Genomic DNA, 17,750 nt, shown 5'->3' with positions numbered 1-17,750 from the left:
GGCATGATTTACTGATCTGCAGGGAACATTTCTAATTACTAATTTCTAGGTTTAAAGCTCTGCTTAGCAATTGATTCTTAAAACCAGCCAACTCTGCTCCTGTCTTTCTCTTGGACATGGAAAAAAAACTAAGAGAAAAGGAATATATATGTAAACTGCCCACCCTGCAACTTCTCCCCTTCCATCCTATGCCTTGCCTCCCAGAAGGGTTTTCAAAAATAGGAAATTCTCAAAATACAGAACAACTGAATCTATACAGACCTATATAAGAGGAGTCATAACAAAACCAGAGTCTTAGTGACCAAGTAACCTGCAGTACCTTAATATCTGAGAGGTGTTCAGACAAAAAGAACAGCAACATTCAGAGACTCCTTGAACCTTACCCCAACTTCTCCTGCTATCTACACTCATCTTTCTTTCCACAGCTCAGGATGGTTGTCATATTTTTTGTTTTAAGGCAGTTTGCAACAGTTTGCCCCTTTTGTAAGTCCAAATCACTCTTCAGGAATGGTGATAAAATTTAGAGTAAAAAACCAACTTCATTCAGGACATACAGGAATCTTAAAATCAAAAGGACTTAAACATTTATCAAGTGTTATCCTCTGGACAACAGAGGATTGGAAAGCACAGAGGTGCAAGCAATTTTTGTTAAGGAATGACTTCTCTCTTCACAGGACAAATGTTTTCCTGAAGCTGCTAATCACTGGAGTTGTTTTATTTTGTTTCTTCAGACCATCAGAGCTACCACCACAAAGCTATCACACAGTGTTTAGTTTGGAAGTACTGTGTTAAAAGACAATGGGAAAGTAGGGGGAGGAAATAAAAATCTCACCATACCAATCACTACCCTATTCCTCTGCCTTGATCATAGCAGAGGAATTATATTTCACTGAAATGGGGATAACACTGGGGGCCAGAAACAGGGGAGACAGCAAGCAAGCACTTTATAGGCATTGCTCAGCTGCCTATAAACTGTTTAATACATAATAAAAAACTTGATCACAACAATAATGAAAATACTAAGGCTTCCAGCACTTGCAGTTCCATAAGTATCTTTCAAGGCACAGCACTCCTACTGCTATGCACCTGCATTTGTGCAATGTTCCTTTATTATAGATTACTCAGAGACCTTAATTTCAGAGTGGTTTTAGAGTCTTACAGCCATGAAATCACAACTTCAAGACAGTCAAATAATCTCAGACTGAATTCATGCACTGACCTATGGGTGTATTTGCATATTGGAACTTAAAGCATTTGGCTTTGAACACACACAGGGAGGCAGGGAGATGAAAAGATGGCTGAGGTTGGAGGAAAAGGATTCCAGGTTAAAGGGCAGAGAAAAGTTGCTCCTTGAACTTCTAACCAATATTTATGGAAGAGATCTGGGTTTCTAAACATAGCACCAAGAGATGTTTTTAGATGTTTCCAACACACACCCACAACATCCACACAGGACTGGCAGATGCCACACGAGACCATTGGGAAACCAGTGCCCTTTGAGAGAGGTGGCTCCAGGCCAGGAGAAATACCCCAAACTACCTAAAGGGAGATGCTCAGCCACACAAGCTGTGCCACAAGTCTCTACAACATTTAATTAAAGCAGAGATAACAGTTTAAACCAGCCTGGTCCCTCCATCCTGGTCCTTTCCAGACAGTTCATTTGGTGGATGGACACATGATTTCAGTGTGCAGAAATAAAGCTGCTGTCTTAGTGTAAATATTTTTTAATATTTTGCTTGGTATCAGTCTGTCTGAATAAATAGTGACCATGAGAGAAAGAGCACATAATAAAAATCTGATCTGCACAGGAGGAAAATAGAAGGTAGCAACAGGAAAGGTCTAGGCTTTCACAACATCAAGGGATTTATAACACTATTTCCCTCTATTACTTTGTGAGAGATCATGGCAGTTTCTCTCTCTCTTAAAAAAAAAAAACCAATCAAGGTCCAGTATGAAAAAGCATACATTATGAACTCAAATCCCCTCCAGGTTTTAGATATCAGACATTAGAGATATTAACTACCTGATATGCACACTTCATGCTTTTGGAAAGTGTTTTCTAACCTCACAGAGCCATCCTGCCCTCCAAGGCCACAGTGATTGCTAATGGGAACCACCATGACATGGTGAACAAAGGTGACATCTTGTAGACTCCAAATACTCTGCCTTTATCTACTTGAATGCTTTTTAAGTTTACTCTGCTCAGTGGCAAGAATTTTAAATTTCAAGTTCATGCTAGCAATGAAACGGGTCAAAACAAAATATGTCCATGTCTGATCTACAGAAAAAACACTATGCCAAGGGGAAATGGTTTTGTTTCCCTTTGGGCTTTATTACTTTCCCCAACACATTTCTGTTAGTCAAAAGTACATTTAATACAAAACAGAAATTAGTGTTCTGAAGTCTGAAATGAAACCATGTCTGGAAAGCCAATCACTGCCAATGGGAAAAACCAAGTAAAAATTAGTTTGAACACTCCAGTTCTTCTGACTTCTATGAGCAGTGCCCAGCAACCAAAACATGCCCATACAAAATGAATCAGCCCTGACTGAAATTTGATTTTTGACCCGATTACATTCTTCCTCCCAAAATAACCTCCCATTAAAGAACTAAAAAAGCAGCAGCCAAGAACTGGCCAACATAACCAAAATCTTTAGTGGTTAGCACAGCCCCCTCCACATGCAGAAACTCTCACTTCCATCACAGGAACTGCAAAGCTGCCTGTGCTAAGTTAACAACTGAACAAGTTTCAAGATAGGATTTCTACATAAATTAGGACTGCGTCCAGACCCGAGGCAGAAAACTAGGACTCCCAAAAAAAGGAAGAGATAATGCATCCTAAAAAATGGGCAGCAGCTCTTAAATGGCTGTAAGAGCCTCTTGGCCTCTGACAAAGCAGCACCAACTGCCTTGGTGGGATACAGGGGGAAAGAAGCAGCAGAAAGAACTCCATGAGTTCCTAGTGGAGAAAATAAAGAATTTGACAAACAGCACGTTCAAGATGTGACAGATCCCAAGGAAGCAAGGCCAGGAGAGATGTGCCACAGGAATTTAGGACAAGACAGGCAACAGGAGTCCCAGAAAGCAACAGGTTGAAGAGATGATGCTGCACAGGCCCCACAGCATCTCCCTGGCACATTCCTCTCCTCCAACCCAGATCACCCCCTAGACCTGCTGGCTTAGTTCAGAGCTGAAAAAACAGCAGTGGCTGCCCACATGTGACCTGCTACATTCAGGCTGCCTACAGATGGACTTGGCAGAAAACAGCAGTCCCCACCCCATGGCAACATAAATGTTAAAGCCAAGAAAAACCAGGAATAAAGGCCATTTTCACCCCCTTCATGCTCCTGATCATTGCCCCACACACAGCTTGTACCAAAAAATGGTCAGAGGTACAGGAAAGAAAATCTGATCTGAGTATACTGGAAGGACAAAAATGAAGCCCACAAAGATGAAGCATTGCAAGGACAATTACTGCATCTGTCATGCTGTGCAGCATTAAACTTACCTGCTTGTTACTGTAATTTGGCAACTGACTCTAAATGCCTAAAAAAGGGCCCTGACAAAACCCACAATAAGTGGGATGAAGCAAGGAAGAGAAGGAGGAGGAGGTGAACAAGAGAAAATTATACCAAGATAAGCTGGAGATGCACAATTTCACCTGTCTGAGAAGATCCACCCCTCTCTAGAAGACATGCAAGTTAAAATTTCAAGCAAAAAAGCTCAGTGCAGGGAAAAAAACCCCAACTTTGTAATCAGGTTGTATCTTCTTGATGCTGTTGGAACTTGTTAAATACTATTGTTGTCAGCCAGACACACCTGCAGAGAGGACCTGTACCAGTGCAGTGGGGACTTTAATTTGTGTAACAACTATTTGGAGGTTTAGAAGCACACAGCTAATGAGGAGTCACTGGCTATCCAGAGCAAATATGTACTGTGGAGTGCAGGTAACTGGCTTCCTGCTGCTCATACCCTCTCTCATATGTGTAATTCCACCAGATTTGTGAACTCCAAACACTACATTATCTGCAAAGGACAGTCTTCCAAGGTGGAGGGTCCAATTACCTCACAATAACATCCAAAATGCTTCCAGTGGACAGAACAACCATCTTAACGTTGACCTGGAATTAGGGTAGAAACACAGCAGGGCTCCCCTCTCAGAAGAGCATCTGGTATTTTGAAAACCAGCAAATTACAGATTCCCCCAACAGCTACTGAGTTATTAAATGGAGGCTCAGTTTATCCTAGTTCTGCCTGCTCTCAGTAGGCACAGGCCCTATAGCCAGCAACAGGAAAACTGAATTTCCTTGTGCTCAGGAGCCAAGTTGTGCTTAATTTACATTAGAAATACATTCATTTTTGAAGCTTTATTAATACACAGCTGATGAGGGCTCAGCACTGCCAAGGAGACATGCTGGTCATTGCTGGGAAGAGAACTCCAAGGACAAGATGCTCCACTTGCACTTCCTTGCATGGAGCCTCCCAGATCGCCTGTGTTTTACCAACACACAGAGACCATATGTCCTGCCAAATAATTTTAGGCTCACCACACACCAAAGAAATCAATTCAGGAAGCTGGATGGTATTTCTTTTCTGCTCACACAGAGTGACAGACCATCACAGTCCATAAATTTGCTGGTACTTCATCTCAGATGCTTGCTAGCGAAGCGTTCGCTGGTGCAGGGAGCCAGGAACTTGACTCAGATTTTAATTCAGTGCTTATGGCTCTGCAAAACTCCTCCAGCACCCACCAGCTTTGTGCAATGGCTGCAATACCAAAAAGGCAAGCAGGACTGTGCTGTAGAGAGAACCAGCACCTGCATTTAAATTCTGCAGGCACTTCCCCAGCCTTTCAGCTTTTGTTCAGTGCCCTCCATGCATTCCTGGTAGTTACAACTCTCCTTTGGCTGGTCATCAGGAATTAACTGAGCCACAGAAACTCACTGAGAGCCCAAAGGCTGAAATAAACAGCAAGCACACGGCACCATGGTCTTCCTGGTGCACCTGTTTTGAAGCTGATCTCTAAGGTCACCACCTTCAAGGCTTTGCTCCACCTTCTCCATGGAGCACACATGGATTGCAAGTGAATTGCTTCACCTTCTCAGAGAGGAAGATAGGGGCTGCTTCTTATCTGAAAGGAGCACTTGAAAGCAAATTAAAAATACCAATATCCTTCCCAGGGTCATTGGATCTGACAGTCAGATCAGTGTTGCCCTGTGCTGGAATTCACAGCACGTGAGGCTCCAAGAGTGGAGCAGGGTTGGAACATGAGTCTCTCCCAATATAAAATTTCAGAGTGTGCAGCTAAAGGAGGTTTCCATAAGTCACCTAACCCAGCTGTCCCCAACCTTTGCCAGCAAAGCTCCTCCATCACCTTTTCCTTCTCTTCATCACGACTGCTAATTTCTTGCCCCCCACCCCCTCCTAGCTTTATTTTCTTTTTTTGCACAGCAACATAAGGGATGAGCAGGGAAAGCCAGAGCTCACATTCTTTGGATCTCCCCTGCCTCTTGCCACATCTCATAAGGGCTCATTTCCCACCAGAGACAAGGCACCCAGAAACACCAAACCCCAACTCTTCTCCAGCATCTGCCAGGATCTTTTCGAGTCGCTTATGGCAACATCAGTTGTACAACTCCTGCCTGGCAACAGAAACTTCTTCCAAAGTTCTGCAGCTCTCCATTCTGCATCTTAAATCCCTAAGCTGTCCTCTCTACATCAGGCACAGACAGCACTTCACTTCCTTCTGCTCCTGCAGCAGGCTTTCAGGTGTTCTCTATGCAGAACCATCTGGATTCTTTAAACCTTCCCTTTATCAATGTTTTCTAGACATCTCTGTGATTTTTTTTTTCCTCACTCAGTTTTTCTTACAGCTTGGTCCACAGGAAAAGGTGCCTTCAGCTGCATGCCACAGTCCAGCTTATGCCAAGGAGAACCATTTTGCAAGTGTGTGTGTGCACCCTCATATGGGGTGCTTGGTTTTTTTCTTTTGGAGTCAGAGAGGAAGGAAGGGTTTGGGGCTCTTGGGCATCTTGACCCACATTCAAGTTTCAAACTGCTAAGTGGAAGCGCTATGTTTTTGGTTATTATCAAAACAGGTATTTGGTAGGAATACAAGACAGTCTAGAGCTTTTTTCCCCTTTAGAATTTTGCCAACCTTGCTGTGTTAATAAACAGAGTTTAAAAAAAGCCTCCAGAGTAAATACAGAGGCACAAATGAATGCAGGCAATGGTATCACCAAAAATTGAGGCTGTTGTGATTAATTTTATTCAAAGAGAGGGTTCAAGAGTACCAGCAGAGTCCTACATTCCAGACTAAGTGGCAATCCCACTAAAAATGATGGTGCCAACCTTTTTATTCCAGTGTTGGTATTCCTACTGCACTGGGGAAGAGCAAGGAGCCAACCAGAGACAGGAGGGAGCCAGTTTTATCTGCTCAGTGACAAAATCCTCCTGCCCAGGAGAGCTCCACCACCCCACACACTGCATCAGGCAGAAACCTCAAAAGAGAGGAACATGGCTCTGTCTCCTCTTTAGGGATCCAGGACTGTTAATGCTGGCCAACAAGAAAGGACAGGCCTGTGAGAGGAATGGGAGGAATGGGAAAAAAAAGGAGAAAAACTGTAAGTTGGTTATTTTAGGTCACCCAGTAAAACCAAGGCATCTGTGCAATGCTGCAAGGTTCACATTTAGAACTAAATTCAGGAGGTTCAGAAGGCAGCTTACAAACACCACAATATGCCTCAGACCATTCTAAATGCTTTTTGGCCTGAACCCATCTCATTAAAAGCCAGCAATTTATTTTTTTTTTTTTACCAAGCCCACCCCTCCCACATACCTCCCTGCCATAGGGCAGCAATACCACAGACATTTCTCTCCAAATTAAATCCACTTCTTCTTGAGTGAAGAGGGTCAGGAGGATGAGGGCACTACACTTTAAAAAAGGGCATTAAAAAATAATTATGCTAAACCATGTATCAGCACAAATTAAAGAGAGACAGTAAAATGCCTGCTTTCAGCTTGCTTAAACATTCAATTAAAAAAGCCATCTAGGCAAAATTTTATTAAAATAAATCAACAGAGGAAACGCCTGTTAAACCAATGTGAAACCACATTCTTTTGGATGTTCTTTCACTGAGAAGTAAGTCTCCACTGCCATTATGAACCCAATCATGTTCTCAAAGGATGTGCCTTCCTTCACAGCAGCAATGGTGTGAAGAGCAACCAGTGCTAGTTTCACATGCAATGCCAAGTAATGCAGTAAAGCTTCTGCTGGCTTCCCTTGTAGAAAACCACATCCTCCTCCTCTCTCAGGCCCAGCAAGCCAAGTTACCCACAGATAACCCTTCCCAGCAGTTCATAGCTTCCTCTGGGAGACATAAGGACAGGTTTAGAATTGGAAGAGTTAGTATAGATGGATGTAATGTACAGCCTTTGCACCCTTCACTGCCCTGAAGGAAAAGCAAAAGTTCAACCTCCAGACCAGATCTACCAAAAAACATTGAGGTCACTGCAAAAACAGAAAACGTTTAATGTTTAGGAGATTAAAAAATTGTGAAATACAAACAGTGCAAGATGTAAGAAAGGATTATACCACTTGCTTTTGCTGTAGAGAAAGGAAAATGCTCATTACCTGAATGAAGTAAGGCTCATAATGGGTTGCAACCAGCAGTCCTGTTATCTCAAAGATGAACAGTATCTACCTGGTTTTTACTGTGAAGTATAACTGAGGTGATGCTGTGAGTGCCCCTGGACTCATCACCACCACTTGGGTCAGCTCTTGCTCTCCAGCATGATAATGCTTCTGAAAAGCCAACACACCACTCCAGCAGTGCACTGGAACACACCAGAAAAAAACTATAGCACACAGACAGAAATGAAACTTCTCCCTATTGGAAAGTTGTTGGCAAAAGCTTCAATATTCAAAAAAACAACCAGAAGCACCATTAAGAGGGTTTTGGTATAGGCAGAGCTGGACCCAGGAGAGCCTGCCAGCAGCAGCACACATCTAACAGCATAAACATACATTTTTAATGGACATGTCTTCATTCTTAGACTCTATGCTCCAAAAACCTTCACCATAAGTTATGGTCCTCAATTCACAGCCCCAGCTGCAGCAGACAAGCTGAAGCAATGCCATTTTTAACCAATTTTTAAAGGTGAGGCTGAATGCCTTTTCTGGGGCTGGGCAGGACCCAGGCAGCAAGCAAGCACATCTGTAGCAGGTCAGAGCCAAGGTCCACCCCACCTCATGACCCATCCCTGGCAGCAGACAGCCCCTGATGGCCAGGGAAGAGCAGAGGACCAGGGCAAGCACACTGTGACCCTGCTGCCCAGCATCCAGTGACTGCAGCCAAGGCACTTCCCTGCTGCTGCCCTCTAAGCTCAGCTTAAGGCACCACTGCTGTTAGGCAGTGAGTGCAAACTCAGCCTTTGCAGAGCAGGCAGAGGGCTCACTGAGTGCTTTCTAATGAATATTTGGGCAGGAAAGCTTGAAAGGAATCAGCAGTGTTTGGCAGCAATAGGTCTTGTACAGAAGACGCTGGGGAAAAATGCAGCTGGAGTGTTAGGCCAGCCAGTTCAGCTTCTGCTGACAGAAACAACTCAACTTGAGACAATAAAAACCCAACTGAGTGTTAAAGTACATCCTATTTCAGATTAAGCCATCTCAATTCCTGAAAGATTCTAGAAACAACATCCTTGCTACAGTGCTAGCTAAATATGATATACATCTGTTTGCAAGTAGTTGTCCTCTCCACAAGCAAGAGCAATACCACAGGCAAATTCAGCGTGAAAACCATTTACAAGTTTCAGAAGAGTTCATTGTGAGCAGAGACTGCAAAAAGGCAGGACCCTGTCCCCTTGCCATGGGGTGGCCAAGATAAAAACCTCAAAACACAAAAGCCAACTCAACCCCATGATCCCAGTGATGATATCTCACTGAAAACTGAGATCAATAACGATCTGTAATCTGGCCCAAAATCCCATTGCTACTTATACATTTAGGCAAATGTACTTTACAAAGAAAGCAAGTTAAAAAAAGCCAAACAAACTCAAATAGAGAGGAGACTCCTGTTCTCCCTAGAAAGAGAGGGGCTCCAACCCTCTGTACTATGAGTAAGCACAGGAAGCTGTCTGAGGAACCAGAGGCACCACCTCTGCTGTGACCACCAGAAGGAAAAAACATTGCTCAGGGGGTGATTTGGGTCACAGCCTCCTCACTGACCTCAGGAAATGAAAACCTTTCTTTCCCTTTCGCTTCAGGCCTCTTATAATTCAAACCTGACTAGCTACATAGTTAATAACCCAAGGGCCATCAGCATCAGAGGGATGCAAGAGGAGAAAATTCAGCTCAGACACACTGGTAAGGAGATCAAGGCTTCAGAAAGATATTTGGAGCAAGGAGCCCCTAGAAAAGAAGACACTGCAGCATAACCTTGGGCCAATCAATCACAGCTGGGAGATGAGCCCTTGCATTAAAAAGCATTAAAAAGGTGTCAAACCTGGAGCTGTACATCCCTGCTCAGATGGGAGAACAACACCCACACTGAAACCTGCTGGAGGGTTACCTGCCTACCAAATAAACTGATTATGGTTGTGTTATTTAGCAGTAAATCAGCTGTTATCAAGACTTGGGTCCATAAGCAGTCTGGCCCATACTACCAGGACCATGAGAGCTGACCTAGCAAGAGAAGACTGAAAACTGCCAACACTAAGGCATGATATGAATTATGCCAAGAGGAAAGACAGGCTTCTTTTGAACCAGCACTGTAAATCACACATTTCCTCCATCGTGTTCCCCTGAAAAGACCAAATCTGCATCTGAAGTACCGACAACTTTGAATCTCCAGGGGGGAAAAAAAGCCTTCTTTGTGCAGAGTCAAGCTTCAGGGAATCTTGCAGCAGTAATTACAGACACTGCCTCCCCAAGCCATCTGGTGTGGCATTTATAACTCCTGGAAGGGCAGCAGGCAGAGCTGGTGGAGGAGAAGAGGAGACACAAGTATCTCAGCAGCCACAGCCAGGCTGCACAGCAAAGCTGTGACACTGGGCTGACCCAACAGGGACTGATGTCCTGGTGTGAAAAACGCCAGTCACTTGTTTTTAAAGTTTTAAAAGTTTAATGGTAATAAAATGGTTATAAAAATAGCAATCTAATTAGAGTAATAATAATTTGGACAATTTGAGACAACAGAAACAAAGAGTTACGGACGTCTGGGTACCTTTTTCTGGGCAAAATAAACCCGAAAAAGGACACACGTTAACAGAGGATTAACCCTTAAAAGCAACGGCCTGTTGCATATTCATGATGCATAAATTCCATTCAAATACAGGATTCTGTCTGGTCACTGTCAACTTTTTCCTCTGAATCCTAATCCATGAAGCCATGGCATCATCATGGCTGAGCGAGGCAGGAAGAAGTTCATTTCTTCTGATAATGGGGCAAAAAGTTCTTTTTCTCTGAGAGATTCAGGTGTCCTGTGGCTGCTATCTTGGTGCGAGCCCTTTCTTTAAAAAAAAAATTATCTTACATAGCATCTTTTCTATTTTAACCTTATGTTATAACCTAAAACTATATTTAACACACTACTTAAGAAAATTAATACAGCATAACTTTCTAACACAACACACATAATATTCATTTTCATATTTGCGAAAAGCCAATAATAAAATAGGCATTTTCCACACTGGTTATCCAGACCTCCTTCAGCTGGCAGACACAGCTGGTGTTCAGGCAGCAGAGGAACAGTGGGATCTGCACCCTTTTCAGATCAAAGGAAATCAGGAGACCACCCTCAAGTCACACTAAGCAAGCCCAGCCTGGCAAGGCCCCAGTGGGAAGTTCTGGCCAGAATCTCATCCCACAAATGAGGGAACTTGTGCTCTGGAGCCAGTCTGAGCAGCCCAGCTCTCACATCCAGATGGACACTCCAGATCACAGCACAGCCAACAGCTCCACACACCTTTCCTCCAAGAAGTGATGCCAGTGACGTGGTCAGAATGATTCAGAATGAGCTAAATCCATCCTTTATCAGGACAGGCACGCTCCACCCTGACCAACACACCTTCATGCTGATGACCACAGCATCTGCAGAGTGTTTCCATCAGCACAGACACAGATACAGACACAGACAGAAGAAGAGGCAGCAGGACAGGCTCACCCACCCTCTGCTCCCACAATCAGGAGTTCCAGCAGCAGGGCAAGCCCCGGGCACGCTGCAAATTCCACTTTCTCAGTACAGCTGGAGACAATGCCCATTAATTGTTTTGCCATCCATACAGAATTACTACAATACTCACTTCATAGGGTTGTCACAAGGATTATTTAACATCTCTGAAGAGCTTTGAAGAAGAAATAGTGGCTATTGTTCTCAGTACCATGGAATTGGGAACTATCTCACATGAATTTTGCATGACTCTGCATGTGTGACAGTTGCAGCACCAACAGATTATTTTTCTTCACCAAAAAAAAAAAGCTCCTCACAGTAGCTCATTTACTCTGGGCAACATTTTAGTCAGAAATGTATTTTGTTTTGCTTGTTAATATATCCTAAATAGAGATCAACTTTGACTATTTAATTAATAGATTCAGGTGCTGTTTCTAGTCTCTGTTAATTAAGGGAAACACCGTGTTTTTTACAAAGAACTCCGTTTAGGCTGTCAGGGTTTCTAGGGAGCACACTATAATTACCTAAGCAATGCTAACACACAAGAACAACAAGAGGAGAAGAAAAGGAACTAAAAATGTCACTGAAATCTCATTTCATTTACAGCAAATGAGAAAGTCTGCAGGGAGAAGAGCTGCTACACACAGAGTCCAATGTCATACTGCTTACCCCTGACCATTAAGCAGCTCTTAGCATTGATACAGAACATTGTAGCAGTTTAAATTTTTTTTTTCCCCCCTGAATACACAGGAGCTGTTGGATTCTAAACGTTCTGCAATACACTTGGATGCACCTCATTGGTATGGAAAACTTTTACCATTTCAGTCCAAACGTATAAGGAATCTATACGCCTTTTCTTTCTCATAAAACACAGGGAAATCAACATCTACTTCAAGGATAAGCTTTTTTTTTTTCTTCCTGAGCAGTCTGAAACTCCAGCAGTTATCACACAATTAGGCAACAAGGTTGCAACCCAGGGCACAGCCCATTTTGGCAGAGAAAACTACAGATTTCCACTACACCAAGCTTCAAATGATCTTTCAACTCTTTGGGGCACAAACCACATCTTTTGGTTTGGAAAGCAAACACCTAATTATTGATACTACTGCAAGGGAAATGACAGTATTAAGACTAGTCAGCACACCAGCTTTCATTCCCCATCCAAGAGGGAAGAGAAAGCTTGTTCTCTTTATTTCATGCTGGCTCTCTACAGAGGAACTGACACCTATGGGTGCATAGAAAATGCAGCATTGCAGAAGAAAGCCTCACAGAGCCTAGGTCCCAAGTTCCCCAATTCCCAAGGGAGGAACAAGCCCAAAATTATGCATGCTTGCTCTCCCTAAAGTTACATACCTCAGAATAGCCACAAGGGCTGGGGGGAAAGCAAAAAAAATTAAAAAAAAAAAAAAAAGACAGAAAAAAGCAACAGGAGCAACTGGGCTGTTTTACCAACAGCAAGGAGATGTACTACCAATTCCTGCTTTCCCTGGGATTGTCTCATAAAGATCAACAACTTTGGAAAGTTCAACGTGCAAGACAACACTGATCCCTTCACAAAACAAGCACAAAACAGAAAACAGAAAGGTCACTCTGATTGTCCCCTCTGCCCATCAGTATCCTCAGGTACCCTGAGCTGTGAATTATTTCAATACCTTCCAGGGAAAAGGCCAGGAAAGCTTCATCATAACTGCCACCCAGCACTTCTTTGGTCAATGCACTGAATTCCTAAAACTATTTGGATTTTACTGGAGTTTACCTACCAAAAAGAGCCTATAGGCTCTCAGTTCTTTCTTATAACACTGAATACTCATTTGGACAAGAACAAAAACCAAGACTCCTCCTTCCCAAGACAAATGTCCCATCCAGCACAGTTATGCTGGTCAGACAGCTGCAAATACAATGCACAGCAGAAGGCAGAGCTGCTGCAAAGGACTGGATCCAAAGGCAGCACTTGTAGATTGGTCTTTACAAAAAAGACAAATATTTCTTTCATCTTTGCTATGACTTGTGTGTCACACATCTAAGTGTTCATCTTCTCATCCCTGTCATGTCTTGCATACTCCTATATGTGTCCAGACTCACAGGCACAAGGAAATGTTACAGATAAATCATAAATATAAACTGACTTTGGAGGCATTGAAAAAAAAATATATATATAAGCAAGGATTCACTTCCTTTTTAACCATTTGAAATTTGGACATCTGCAATTAATAAACCAAGGTTGGTACACCAGCAAATTAAACACTTCCTAGATTATCTTGACTTTTCCCACAGGTGCCTGTCCTAGTGATAATCAGTCCCTAACTTAGGTGCTGACTCACGCCTGGAGTCCTACCAGGATCCTGCATCAGATGGCAAACTGATTTTCATGCAACACATTTAAGAGTACCTTCATCAAGCATGCAGCACAGGCCTGGGGATTAGTGCTCCTTTTTCTTATTTTATCTTGGTTAATATCATGGGTAGAGAAGAAACTTGGATAACGCCTTGAAATATCTCTCTGTTCCCTTCCTTTTCATTTTGGTAATAAAAAAATGTTATCAATTACTTGTTAACAGCTACCCACAAGCAAAAGCTCCCTGGCCCTAATGTGGAATGCAAGTCTAGACAGAGAGTAGTTATTCCTGATGTCTCTGCACCAGAAGGTAGAACAGTCTGAGAAACAATCAAGCCCCAGGTTCTCTTTGGGTTTTGTCATTTCTTTTGTTCTTTACCTCCCAGCACTCTGGGTACCAATTGCCAAGAAACCTGGTCTTTGTTCAGGCACCAACTATAACCAGGCTACACATGCACTAACCAACCATGAACACTGAAAAACCCAGTGAAAGAACAGGACATTTTTAACCACTGCAGATGATAATTAAGTTTCTTCATCAGTACCCTGGCCATTCTTATTAAGAATTATGTTCTCATAAGCCAAAGCAGCAAGACTAAATGCCACCTTTTTTTTTTTTTTAATTTGCAGTGTAGAAGCAGAGTCCCAAAATTTATGGCTATCATAAATTTAGAACAGGTGAACTCATTACAGTTAACAGCAATACTTTATTCACACTGGTTCCCCACAAAATGTAAGCCTGAAATCCAATTATTCTGCAACAGTTTTGTAAGTAAACAAAACACCATTTAGGATTTGAAAACAATGCATCTTTCTGCTAACAGAGGCAGAAAGGAAAAAAAAAAGGAAGCCAGCACAAGACTATGCAATAATTTCAGTTTGTAAGAAGATTAACACAAAGCAGAAAACTCTAGCTCTGGCTGGGAAAAGAACATATACTTTGTGCTAGCAGAGTTGCCTGTAATTGTAAGTGGAATTTTGTCTGGTTTGTTAATGCACCTCTTCAGAGATAAAAGAAACCACAAGGGGAAGAGGAAATATTCTTTTTTTCTGTCTAACATTACCTCAACTAAAGCCCATTCTGATTTCAGACCTTGTCAGGCACAACTTGAGCACTCTCAGCAGAGCATTGTTAAACTGCACTACAAAGTTTTGGTAAGTGGTCCTGCCATTTTTATCATGCTCAGCGGGGACAATCTGGTCAGGTGTTTTTCCTGCGCTTGTTGAATTCCAGCTATATTTGGAGACCAACTGTTCTCTGTCCTGCTTTCTCCAATTAACTGTGTGTATAAGGGTGGAGAGGTGAAGGTGGGAATCAGGCAAGAAAGAGATAATGAGACTTAAGAATACATAAAGCTGCTCTTAGAAAAGGCTGAAAACCACACTGAAAGTAATGAGCAAAATCTTGGTCATGAAGGCTCAGTAACGGTAGATGTGAAAAGGAAAGAAGGCTGGAGTACACAGAAGGGAACCAAAAGCCAAGGGCTCCTGTGAAAGTTACAGGAAATAGTAGAGCATTTACGTTTAAAATCCAAGGGTCAGAACTGTTTGCAGCACAAGGAGTCCTGTAACAGCCCAGTGCTCAACTACAACTCCATTTAACTTCTTCATCTCCTACACAGCTGCAGTCTTGCAAGAAAATTAATGGAAACGTACATGTTCTGCTGCTTGTAGAATCAAACTTGAAAAAAAAACCCCCATATATCTCAGATTATGCTGAACTTCACCTAAATGACCTGTGGGTCGAGCAGAGTCTCAAGTGAAGAGCGTCATCACGAGAGAAACAGTGCCAAGTCAAGAGGAGAGCTTTACCACTCTGCTCCCAAACACGCTTGGCACATCAGCAATTCACTGACAGCAAACATGCCATCTTGGACTCCAGCCTGTTTCCCTCAGAGCAGGACAGGGGGAAAGGCCATGAAGTTTATTTTGGCCTTGAAATTAATGAGTAAGATACCACGATGAGCTAATGAGATTATATTATGCTGCTTTGAATAAGCAGCAAGATTCTTGGAAACTCTGACACTTTCCTTTCTCATACCACACAGGCTCTCTGCCTAATCAATGAGGAAATATGAAGACTAAAAGAGGAAAAAATATTGGAGGGGAAGAACATACAAGTGTGGCATTAAACAGGTAACCATCTCAACACAATACAATGTTGAAAGTGCTAAGTATACAGTGTATAAAAGCACTAAGTATACAGTGTATAAAAGCTCTAAGGGGATAATCAGCGTGCTTATTTATTTAGATGCCTACACCTTAGGCTAACACCTTAATTTATCCATCAGCATCCTCTGAACAGAATCCAGGCTCAACAGCATCCCATTTGGTTGCCTCTCTCAGATCAATAGGGTTTGCTCTTCTCCATTTTGCACTCGCAAGCCGTGCATCCAGGCACAGCCCGGCTCTTCCGAAACGGGCTTTCCTTCTTTCTTTCTTTTTGTTTTAAACCGCTCCCCCACTTTTTGCTCGCTCCATCCATCCATCCATCCATCCATCCATCCATCCATCCATCCATCCATCCATCCATCCATCCCTCGCACTCGGCGGGGACCCCAGCCGCCCTGCTCCCGGCATCGAGCGGCCAGCCTGCGCCTCCCGGGACGGCGTCCATCTCACCCGGGATGGGCAGGATGCGTTCCAGCCGGGACCATTGTGCCCTTCCCCGCACCGCCCCGGGTACCGCCCGCCGGCGCACAAAGCGCTGCCCCCGCCGGCGGCACCGGCACCGCCGGACCGAGCCGGGCTGGGCCCGCCGCGGCTCCTCCCGAGCCGCCGCAGCGGGGGCGGCGCGCCGGGGCCTTTCCGAAGGGGCTCCCGGCCGAGCCCCCGGCGTGCGGCAGCGCCGGGCGGGGATGCTGCCCCAGGCTCCGCCGCTCGCCTCCCCCCGCATCCCGGTACCCGCGCCTCGCCGGCGGAGCGGCACCAACCTGCAGTCCCCGCCGCCGCCGCCTCCTCCTCCTCCTCCTCTTCCTCGGGAAGAGCCGGAGCTGCCTCTGCCCGCTTCAGCCTCCAACCCCCGGCGGCGGCGGGCTGGCTCGGCGCCGCTGCCCTCGGGAGGCGGGGAAGGGGCGAGCGGGGCGGGCGGCTGCGGGAGCGTCGCTCATTGAGTGCGGCAGCCCCGGCTGTCGCTGCTGCCGCCGCCGCTCCCCGCAGCCGCTACTTCCTGTGCGGCGATGGTTCAGTTCCTCCCGGGCCGCTGGGGGCAGGAGAGCCGGGGGGCGGAGGAGGAGGAGGAGGAGGAGGAGAGGGGGAAGGTCGGGTCAGATAGCGGGGGCGGCAGCGGCCGCCGCCGCCGCCGCTCCTCCCGCCCAGCGCGGCTCCGCCCCGCAGCGCCCGGCCGGGGCTCCGCGCTGCCCGCGCCGCTGCGGGACGCGATGCGGCGGAGCCGCCCCCGCTGCGCCCGCACCGCGCCCATCGCCCCCTGCGCCGCGGGGAAACCACCCCGCGCTCCGCTCTGCCGGGGGTGGCCGTGGGGAGATCGCCCAGCGCCGGGGACGGGAGAGCGGCTCCCCCGCAGCCCCACCGCCCGCCCCGTGCCGCTCACCGGAGACATGGCTCTGGCTCCCGCCGCTGCCCCCGTGCGCGCCCGCCCGCCCGGCAGCGCATCCCGCGGCACGCACGGAGGGAGGGAGGGAGGGAGGGATGCGGACAGGGAGGGAGGTGCCCGAGGGCCCGGCCCCGCCGCAGCCGCCCCGCGGGGCTGGGAGGGAGCGGGCGGCACCGGCTGCGGTGGGCGAAGCTCCGGGCGCGGGGTGTGTGTGTGGGGAAAGGCGGGCATGGAGCCGTGGGGGATCGATGGCGGAAAGTGTCAGTGAGGCAGGGAACGGGCACGTAGCGGTGTTGATAAATGGCACAGTCCCGGGGCGGATGGAGGGATGGGGGCTCGGCTGCAGATGCTCCACGCGGTGTAAATCCGTGCCCTGCGTGGCGGAATCGCTCCATGGAAGGAGCAGGATCTCACCTGGGCTATTCGACTGGTGCAAATGTGACACCAACAGACTGACGGTGTCTCTTTGTTCCTCCACATAAACATAAAGGAGCAGGTCGGAACACATCAAAGGCTGTGCAAGTTCGTTCTGTTTTGCAGAGTAAGTGTTAAAAGATGATGGTTTTGTTTGGACTCATACTCGTTCTCCTCAGGGTGTGACGGGATTACGTGTCGGGTCTGTCCTGGCCAGAGAAATTCAGCATGAAGAGGTTTTTATGGGCAATAATGAGTTGAGATAGGGAGGTCTTCCTCT

General features: G+C 45.6%; 1 protein-coding gene across 4 annotated transcripts in view; it reads right to left on the bottom strand.

The window, feature by feature from the left end:
- Positions 1-17,183, bottom strand: part of AGPAT3 (1-acylglycerol-3-phosphate O-acyltransferase 3) — an 88,985-nt gene extending 71,802 nt beyond the window's left edge. For 2 of the 4 annotated variants that reach the window (XR_011679669.1, XM_071430239.1), the window contains exon 1: positions 16,437-16,821. The gene's annotated coding sequence lies outside the window, so the exon portion shown is untranslated. Of the gene's footprint in view, positions 1-16,436; positions 16,824-17,053 lie in introns of those variants that run through there. The other 2 variants (XM_071430240.1, XM_071430242.1) reach the window with 2 other exon arrangements.
- Positions 17,184-17,750: the final 567 nt, after the last annotated feature.

Source organism: Agelaius tricolor, unplaced genomic scaffold (genome assembly GCF_023055355.1).
Source record: "Agelaius tricolor isolate 1412-34295 unplaced genomic scaffold, bAgeTri1.0.p SCAF_7, whole genome shotgun sequence".
In the NCBI taxonomy this organism is placed as follows: domain Eukaryota; kingdom Metazoa; phylum Chordata; class Aves; order Passeriformes; family Icteridae; genus Agelaius; species Agelaius tricolor.
This window is presented reverse-complemented; position numbering and strand designations above follow the sequence as displayed.